Source organism: Pleuronectes platessa, chromosome 8 (genome assembly GCF_947347685.1).
Source record: "Pleuronectes platessa chromosome 8, fPlePla1.1, whole genome shotgun sequence".
Lineage (NCBI taxonomy): Eukaryota > Metazoa > Chordata > Actinopteri > Pleuronectiformes > Pleuronectidae > Pleuronectes > Pleuronectes platessa.
Genome location: NC_070633.1, coordinates 1,184,216 through 1,193,620, shown reverse-complemented (window position 1 = coordinate 1,193,620; position 9,405 = coordinate 1,184,216).

The following is a 9,405-nucleotide window of genomic DNA, read 5'->3' as shown; positions in this document are numbered from 1 at the left end:
AGACTTTGTTGTGAAATTGATTTCATATTTCATATTCAAATTAAGCATATTTTTTGCAAGCGGTGAACTCATGTTCACGTTAATTTATTAGCGGCAGGCAGGCAGAGAAAGTCAGAGAAAGTCAGACACGGAACTAACAGGACGTTTCGGAATCTTAAATCTTACTATTATAAGTGCCTAGAAGTGTCCCAAATATTGCACTGCCCTAACCACAAGTGTGGGACAATTCAGGGCATTGTGCTATAATGATAAGTTCCTACAAGTATCCCAAATATTGCCGATCCCTAACCACAAGGGTGGGACATTTCTAAGCATTTTGCCTCAATGATAAGTGCCCAAAAGTGTCCGGCTCATTCTGATTGTTCGGGACATTTCTAGGCATTTTGCCACGATGATAAGTGCCTAAAAGCGTCCCAAGCATTGCACTTCCTTAACCACTCGTGTGGGACATTTCTAGGCATTACATTTTTTGTAAAATGCCTACAAGTGTCCCACATATTGTACTTCCCTAACACCAAGAGTGGGACATTTCTATGCATTCTGCCTCAATGATGAAGTGCATTAGAGTGACCGGGTCATTCTGATTGTTCGGGACATTTCTAGGCTTTTTTGCTACAATGTTAAGTGCCTACAGAGGTCCCACGTATTGTACATCCATAACCACTAGTGTGGGACATTTCTAGACATTTTGCTGTAATGATGAGTTCCTACAAGTGTCCCAAGATTTGCAGATTCCTAACAACAAGAGTAGGACATTTCTAAGCATTTTGCCTCAATGATAAGTGCCTGGAAGTGTCTGGCTCATTCTGATTGGTAGGGTCATTTCGAGACATTTTTCTTTTGATGTAAAGTGCCTTAAAGTGTCCCATGTATTCTATTTCCCTGACCAAAAGTGTGGGACATTTCTAGGCGTTTTCCTACTATGATAAGTGCCTAGAAGTGTCCCATGTATTGTATTTTTCCCAAACCAAAAGTGTAGGACATTTCTAGGCAGCACACAGATGAGTTGCACATTCATTTATCACATGTCCTCTTTAAGTGGCCTAATGATAGGGAAACAGTCGTTAATCATTACAATTTAGCAATAATGTTGTCCTATTGCCTACTCATTCACCATGCCTATTGTGATGGAAATATGGAAATACAAGAGGCTGGAACACCATCTTTTTTCTTCTTCATTGTGTATTTAAAACAAACTTTGTAAAGTTCTGGAGTCCCCGATGAAAAAGGTGTAATTGTGTGGTTTCTCCTGTCTTAGTGCATTTTGCTATTATGATAAGTTCCTACAAGTGTCCCAAGGAACTTGGGACACTTTGCCTCAATTTTAAGTGCCTAGAAGTGTCCAGCTCATTCTGATTGGTCGGGACATTTCCAGGCATTTTGCTACTGTGAAAAAGTGCGTAAAAGTGTCCCAAGTATTGCACTTCCATAACCACTAGTGTTGGACATTTCTAGGCCTTTTTGCTCTAATGTATAGTGCCTACAAGTTTCCCACGTTTTGTACTTCCCTAACACCGAGGGCGAGACATTTCTAGACATTTTGCCTCAATGTTAACTGCTTAAAAGTGTCCGGCTCATTCTGATGGTCGGGACATTTCTAGGCATTTTCCTACTATGATAAGTGCCTAGAAGTGTCCCATGCATTGTATTTTTCCCTAACACAAAGAATGAGACATTTCTAGGCACTTTCAGAACTCAGGGTGGGGCCTTTAGAGTGGGTTCTCGGGCTTGGCTGGTGCTGGAGGTTGTTTATCCCATGTATTGTATTTTTCCCTAACCAAACGATTGGGACATTTCTAGGCATTTTTGCTATAAAGTAAAGTGCCTAGAAGTGTCTCATGTATTGCATTTTTCCCTAACACAAAGAGTGACACATTTGTAGGCATTTTCAGCACTCAGATAGGGGGCTTTCGAGTGGGTCCCCGGGTTCGGCTGTTGCTGGAGTTTTTTTCTCCCATGTATTGTATTTTCCCCTAACCAAACGTGTGGGACATTCCTAGGCATTTTTGCTATACTGTAAAGTGCCTAGAAGTTTCCCAAATATTGTATATCTCCCTAACACAAAGAGTGAGACATTTCTAGGCATGGTCAGCAATCAGGGTGGGGGCTTTAGAGTGGGTCCCCAGGCTCAGCTGGTGCTGGAGTCTTTTTCTCCCATGTATTGTATTTTTCCCTAACCAAACGTGTGGGACATTTCTAGGCATTTTTGCTATAATGTAAAGTGCCTAGAAGCTTCCCAAATATTGTATTTTTCCCTAACACAAAGAGTGAAACTATCTCTAGGCATTTTCAGCACTCAGGGTGGGGGCTTTAGAGTGGGTCCCCGGGCTCGGCTGGTGCTGGAGGTTTTTTATCTCATGTATTGTATTTTTCACTAACCAAACGATTGGGACATTTCTATGAATATTTGATACAATGAAAGTGCCTAGAAGTGTCCCATGTATTGTTTTTTTCCCTAAAACAAAGAGTGAGACATTTCTAGGCATTTTCAGCACTCAGGGTGGGGGCTTTAGATTGGTTCCCCGGGCTCGGCTGGTGATGGAGATTTTTTCTCCCATGTTTTGTTTTTTCCCCTAATCAAACGATTGGGACATTTCTAGGTATTTTGCTATAATTTAAAGTGACTAGAAGTGTCCCAAATATTATGTTTTTCCCTAACACAAAGAGTGAGACATTTCTAGGCATTGTCAGCACTCAGGGTGGGGGCTTAAGAGTGGGTGCCCAAGCTCGGCTGGAGATGGAGGTTTATTATCCCATCTATTGTATTTTTCCCTAGCCAAACGTGTGGGACATTTGTAGGCACTCTGCTATAATGTAAAGTGCCTAGAAGTGTCCCATGCATTGTATTTTTCCCTTACATTAAGAGTTAGTCGTTTCTAGGCATTGTCAGCACTCAGGTTGGGGGCTTTAGAGTGGGTCCCCGAGCTCGGCTGGTGCTGGAGGTTTTTTCTCCCATGTATTGTATTTTTCCCTTGCCAATCGTGTGGAACATTTCTAGACATTTTGCTATAACGGAAAGTGTCTATAAGTGTCCCATGTTGTCACAAATTCACCTTCTTATTAATATTTTCAGTGTGTCTGTTAAGTTTTGTTTACTAATTCTCTTCTCTTTTCAGAACTCTGTTACTCCCCTCCTGCTCTGCACCTTCCTCATTCCTCTGATCCCTTCACCGGCTCCACCCACAGACGCACCTGTCTTCCATTCCCTCATTATTCTCCCCTCTATATCTGCATGCCTGTTCCCCTTGTCCTCTGCCAGATCGTTTAGTGTGTTCGTGCCTAATCTTTCCAGCGTTACTTTCATGATTCCTTTCCTGCCTGATCTCCTTCGTGACCTACCTGCTTTTCCCCTGGATTCCTCTTCTGCCTGCCCCTTGTCGGTTTTGTTTGCTTCGGACTGACTACCAGGCTCCTGACCCCTGCTCTGTCTACCCTGGATTATCTCTGGCCTGCTCCCTCTTGGATTTGTTTGCATCGGACTGACTGCCTGGTATCTGACCCTTGCTTCATTTCAATAAACCAAGAACTCTGCTAATTCCAACTCTGCCTCATTGTCGTTGCTTTTGGGTTCACGCCTGCCATTCTGCCTGTCCTAACAGAACGATCTGGCCAAGAATGAACCTAGCCGACTCTGAGAGACTCTTCAGCGAGGTAGCTGTGCACGCTAGTGCGCTGCACCAGCAGGAGCGGCAACTTACCGCCATGGCAGAGGCTTTCCAAGAGGCTTCCGCACGTCACGACCAACATCTGAAGGCTCTCAACGACCAACTCCAGCGGTTCGTTCAAGTCTGTCAGCCAGCTGCTGTTTCACAGCCAGCCAGTCCTCCTGCTCGTGTTTCCTCCGGTCCGGAGCCTCGTCTCAACGCCCCCGACCGGTTTTCCGGAGCTCCGGGTACCTGCCGGTCCTTTCTGACACTCTGCTCACTGACTTTTGAGTTACAGCCTCTCACTTATCCCACCGAGAGATCCAGTGTTAATTTCTTTGACGAAAACGATGACGAAAAATATTCGTTAACAATCTTTTTTCCATGACGAAGACGAGACGAAGACGTAACGAAAACGTTTCTTTGAAAATAAAAACTATGACTAAATCTGTTTAACTTTCGTTGACGAGACGAGACGAGACGAAAATGTTGGTGGTTGACTAAGTCACAATAATTTATTTAAACATCATCGTATCAGGCCGTCATGAAGTATCAGGAGCGGGCGAGTGAGTGTGTCTGTTTGTGTGTGTGTGTGTGTGTGTGTGCGCCCCAGATAGCGCAACGGTCCCGAGGCTCCGCCCCCGCCCGCTCACTCGCTCAGAGACGCAAGATCTGAGCTCGTCCATGTGAAGCTGCTTCTTAACAGTGGAAACAGTGAAAACACAGAGTTTCTCTGGTCTCAGCTGCTCAGAGATCAGCGCAGCAGCTTCTTGATCAGAGCAGAAGCTGCAGGTTGTTTGTACCGATTTTCAGTTTCTGTGTCCGCCTCCAGTCTGACCTGCTCTCACTTTTTGTTTCACATTTAAAACTAAATATATATTTTTAAGCTATTAGGCTGCAGCTATATGTTTTTATTTATTTCAAAATAGGGTACTTCTTATTCAAATAGCCCTACAAAGTTCTGTGTTTAATTTATTTCAAAGTAGGCCTACACTTGCCTGTGTATTTTCTTCTCTTCATAAGTGTTCTGTGTTTTCCTTTGTTGTAACAGGTACAAATAGAAATAAAATATCAAGAGTTTTCTTTATTGTCGTTCTATAATTTCTTAAATGCAACAAACTATAGTTTAGTATAGTATAACTTTATATTAAACTTTATTAGCTTTGTTATGAAATATGTTTTGCGGCTCCAGACAAATTTTATTTGGGGGAAGAGGGGGCAAAATTACTCTTTTGAAAGTAAAGGTTGCCGACCCCTGCTACAGACCTATGCTGGTAGGGATATCTAATGGACAACCAAAGTACTGCAAGCTAGACTATTTAGCAGTTTTAGACACAGGGAAGAAAAGGAGTTTAATGTGGCTACTAAATGTGACTAAAACTAGACTAAAATGTAATTAGTTTTCGTCGACTAAAACTAGACTAAAATGTAATTCGTTTTCGTCAACTAAAACTAGACTAAAATGTAATTCGTTTTCGTCGACTAAAACTAGACTAAAACTAAGAAGGATAAAAATGACTAAATGTGACTAAAACTAATATGCATTTTCGTCAAAAGACTAAGACTAAGACTAAATCAAAAATAGCTGCCAAAATTAACACTGGAGAGATCAAGAGTGGCTTGGTTGATCACCCAGCTTTCGGACCGAGCACGGGAGTGGGGAACCGCAGAGTGGGAGAAACAGTAAGCGATCTGCTCTTCCATCGCAGCCTTCTCCGATGGTCTCCGGAAGGTATTTGACCATGCTACCCCCGGCCGAGAGGCTGCTCGGGGGCTTCTCAACCTGACCCAGGGAAATCGACGAGTGGTGGATTATTCCATTGACTTCCGGACTATCGCCGCGGAGAGCGATTGGAACCCCTCGGCACTGAGAGACGCTTTCCACAACGGTCTTTCCGACGTCATCAAAGATGAGCTGGCGGCACGGGATCCTCCGGCGGATTTGGACACGCTCATCACAACTGCCATCCGGATCGACGGTCGCCTCCAGGAACGGAGACAAGAGAGGGCGGGGACGAGTAGACGGCTGTCCACCCTCACCACCTTCAGACGTTCCCTCTGCATCATTCACGAGCATTCAAAATGCTCCCACGGAGCCAATGCAACTCGGCAGGACCGGGCTGTCATCAGTGGAACGACAGCGAGGCCTGGAGGAGAACTGCTGTATGTACTGTGGGCAGGGAGGCCACTACGTGTCATCTTGTCCGGTAATAGACCGGGCTCACCAGAGACTCAGAGGGCGCTGGTGAGCCACACTTCCATTACTGAAAAGTCCTCTCGGTCCCTTATCCACGCTCAGCTTTTCTGCAAGGGACAGACTAACACAGTCTCTGTATTAATCGATTCGGGGGGCAACACCAATCTCCTGGACCGGTCGCTTGCTGTGCAGCTGGGCATTGAGCAGGAGCTCCTGAGCCAGCCCATCAAGGCCACTGCTCTGGATGGACGTCTCTTATTCACAGTGACCCACCACACCTTTCCTCTTTGCCTGGGCATGTCAGGTAACCACACTGAGCTTATCTCCTTTCACCTGATTCATGCTCCGCAACAACCAATTATCCTGGGGCACCCCTGGCTAAAGAGACATAATCCTCACATCGACTGGGTTTCTGGTTCCATTCTATAGTGGAGTAACTTCTGTCATGCGGCCTGCTTCAGATCTGCTTCATCCCTGACATCCGGTTCTTCTCATTCTAAGGAGGTTTCTGATCTTCGTGGAGTTCCATCAGAGTACTTGGCTATGCGGGGCGTGTTCAACAAGGCACGGGCCACGTCACTTCCTCCACACCGCCCGTATGACTGTGCCATCGATCTCCTTCCTGGAACTTCACCACCCAGGGGGCTATTATTCTCTCTCTCAGCTCCTGAGACCAAGGCCATGGAAAGATACATCAATGACTCACTGGCTGCTGGAATTATCCGTCCATCGTCATCCCCTGCAGGCGCGGGTTTTTTTTTTTGTGGATAAAAAGGACAAGACCCTACAAGTGTCCCATGTATTTTTTTTTACCTCACACAAAGAGTGAGACATTTCTAGGAATTTTCAGCACTCAGGGTGGGGGCTTTAAAGTGGTTCCCCGAGCTCGGCTGGAGCATAAGTTTTTCCTCCCATATTATTTTTCGCTAACCAAACGTGTGGGACATTTCTAGGCAATTTGCTATAATGTAAAGTGCCTACAAGTGTCCCATGTATTGTATTTTATTTTTCCCTAACACAAAGAGTGACACATTTCAAGGCATTTTTCAGCACTCAGGGTGGGGCTTTAGAGTCGGTCCCCGGCCTTAGCTTGCGGTGGAGATTTTTTTCTCCCATGTATTGTATCTGTCCCAACCAAACGTTTGGGACATTTCCATGCATTTTTGCTATAATGTAAAGTGCCTACAACTGTCCCATGTATTTTTTTACATAACACAAAGAGTGAGACATTTCTAGGCATTGTCAGCACTCAGGGTGGGGCTTTAGAGTCGGTCCCCGGGCTCGGCTGGTGCTGGAGATTATTTTCTACCATGTATTGTATTTTTCTCTAACCAAAAGTGTGGGACATATCTAGAAATGTTTGCTATAATGTCAAGTTCCTACAAGTGTCCCATGTATATTTTTCCCTAAACAAAGAGTGAGACATTTTTAGGCATTTTTTAGGACTAAGGGTAGGCCTTCAGAGTGGGTCCCGGGACTCGACTGGTGGTGGAGATTTTTTCCTCCCATGTATTGTATTTGTCCCAACCAAACGTTTGGGACATTTCCATGCATTTTTGCTGTAATGTAAAGTGCCTACAACTGTCCCATGTATTTTTTTACATAACACAAAGAGTGAGACATTTCTAGTCATTGTCAGCACTCAGGGTGGGGGCTTTAGAGTAAGTCCCCGAGCTCTGCTGGTGCTGGAGGTTTTTTATCCCATGCATTGTTTTTTTCCCTAGCCAAACGTGTGGGACATTTGTAGGCATTTTGCCATAATGTAAAGTGACTAGTAGTGACCCATGAATTGTATTTTTCACTAAGACAAAGAGTGAGACATTTTTAGGCATTTTCAGCACACAGAGTGGGGGCTTTAGAGTGGGTCCCCTGCCGTGGCTGGTGCTGGAGGCTTTATCTCCCATGTATTGTATTTTTCGCTAACCAAACGTGTGTGACATTTCTAGACATTTTGCTATTATGTAAAGTGCCTACAAGTGTCCCATGTATTGTATTGTATTTTTCCCTAACACAAAGAGTGAGACATTTCTAGGCATTTTTCTTCAATCAGGATGGGGCTTCAGAGTGGGTCCCCGGGCTGGGCTGGTGCTGGAGATTTTTTTCTCCCATGTATTGTATTTTTTCCTAACAAAACGTTTGGGACATTTGGAGGAATTTTTACTACACTGTAAAGTGTCTATAAGTGTCCCATGTATATATTTTTTTTTTTACCTAACACAAAGAGTGAGACATTTGTAGGCATTTTTCAGCACTCAGGGTTGGGCTTCAGAGTGGGTCCCCGGGGTTGGCTGGTGCTGGAGAATTTTTCACCCATGTATTGTATTTTTCCCTAACAAAACGAATGGGACATTTCTAGGCATTTTTGCTATAATGTAAAGTGCCTACAAGTGTCCCATGTATTTTTTTTACATAACACGAAGATTGAGACATTTCTAGGCACCTTTCAGCAGTCAGGGTTGGGCTTTAGAGTGGCTCCCCAGGCTTGGCTGGTGCTGTAGAATTTTTTCTCCCATGTATTGTATTTTTTCCGAACAAAACATTTGGGACATTTCTAGGCATTTTTGCTATAATTTGAAATGTCTGCAAGTGTTCCATGTATTTTTTTACATAACAAAAAGAGTGAGACATTTCTAGGCATTTTTCAGCACTCAGGGTTGGGCTTTAGAGTGGTTCCCCGGGCTTGGCTGGTGCTGGATAATTTTTTCTACCATGTATTGTATTTTTCCCTGACAAAACATTTGGGACATTTCTAGGCATTCTTGCTATACTATAAAGTGACTACAAGTGTCCCATGTATTTTTAATTTTTTTTACCTAGCACAAAGAGTGAGACATATCTAGGCATTTTTCATCACTCAGGGTGGGGCTTCAGAGTGGGTCCCCGGGCTTGGCTGGTGCTGGAGAATTTTTTTCCCCATGTATTGTATTTTTCCCGAACAAAACATTTGGGACATTTCTAGGCATTTTTGCTATAATGTGAAGTGCCTGCAAGTGTCCCATGTTTTTTTTTTACCTAACACAAAGAGTGAGATATTTCTAGGTATCTTTCAGCAGTCAGGATGGGGCTTTAGAGTGGATCCCCAGGCTTGGCTGGTGCTGGAGATTTTTTTCTCCCATGTATTGTATTTTTCCATAACAAGACATGTGGGACATTTCTAGGCAATTTTGCCATAAGGTAAAGTGCCTACAAGTGTCCCATGTCTTTTTTTACATAACACAAAGAGGGAGACATTTTTAGGGATTTTTCAGCACTCAGGGTTGGGCTTTAAAGTGGTTCCCCGAGCTCGGCTGGAGCATAACTTTTTTCTCCCATGTATTGTATTTTTCCCTAACGAAACGTGTATGACATTTCTAGTGTCCCATGTATTTTTTTTCCTCACACAAAGAGTGAGACATTTCTAGGAATTTTCAGTACTCAGGGTGGGGGCTTTAAAGTGGTTCCCCGAACTCGGCTGGAGCATAACTTTTTTCTCCCATGTATTGTATTTTTCGCTAACCAAACGTGTGTGACATTTCTAGACATTTTGCTATTATGTAAAGTGCCTACAAGTGTCCCATGTATTGT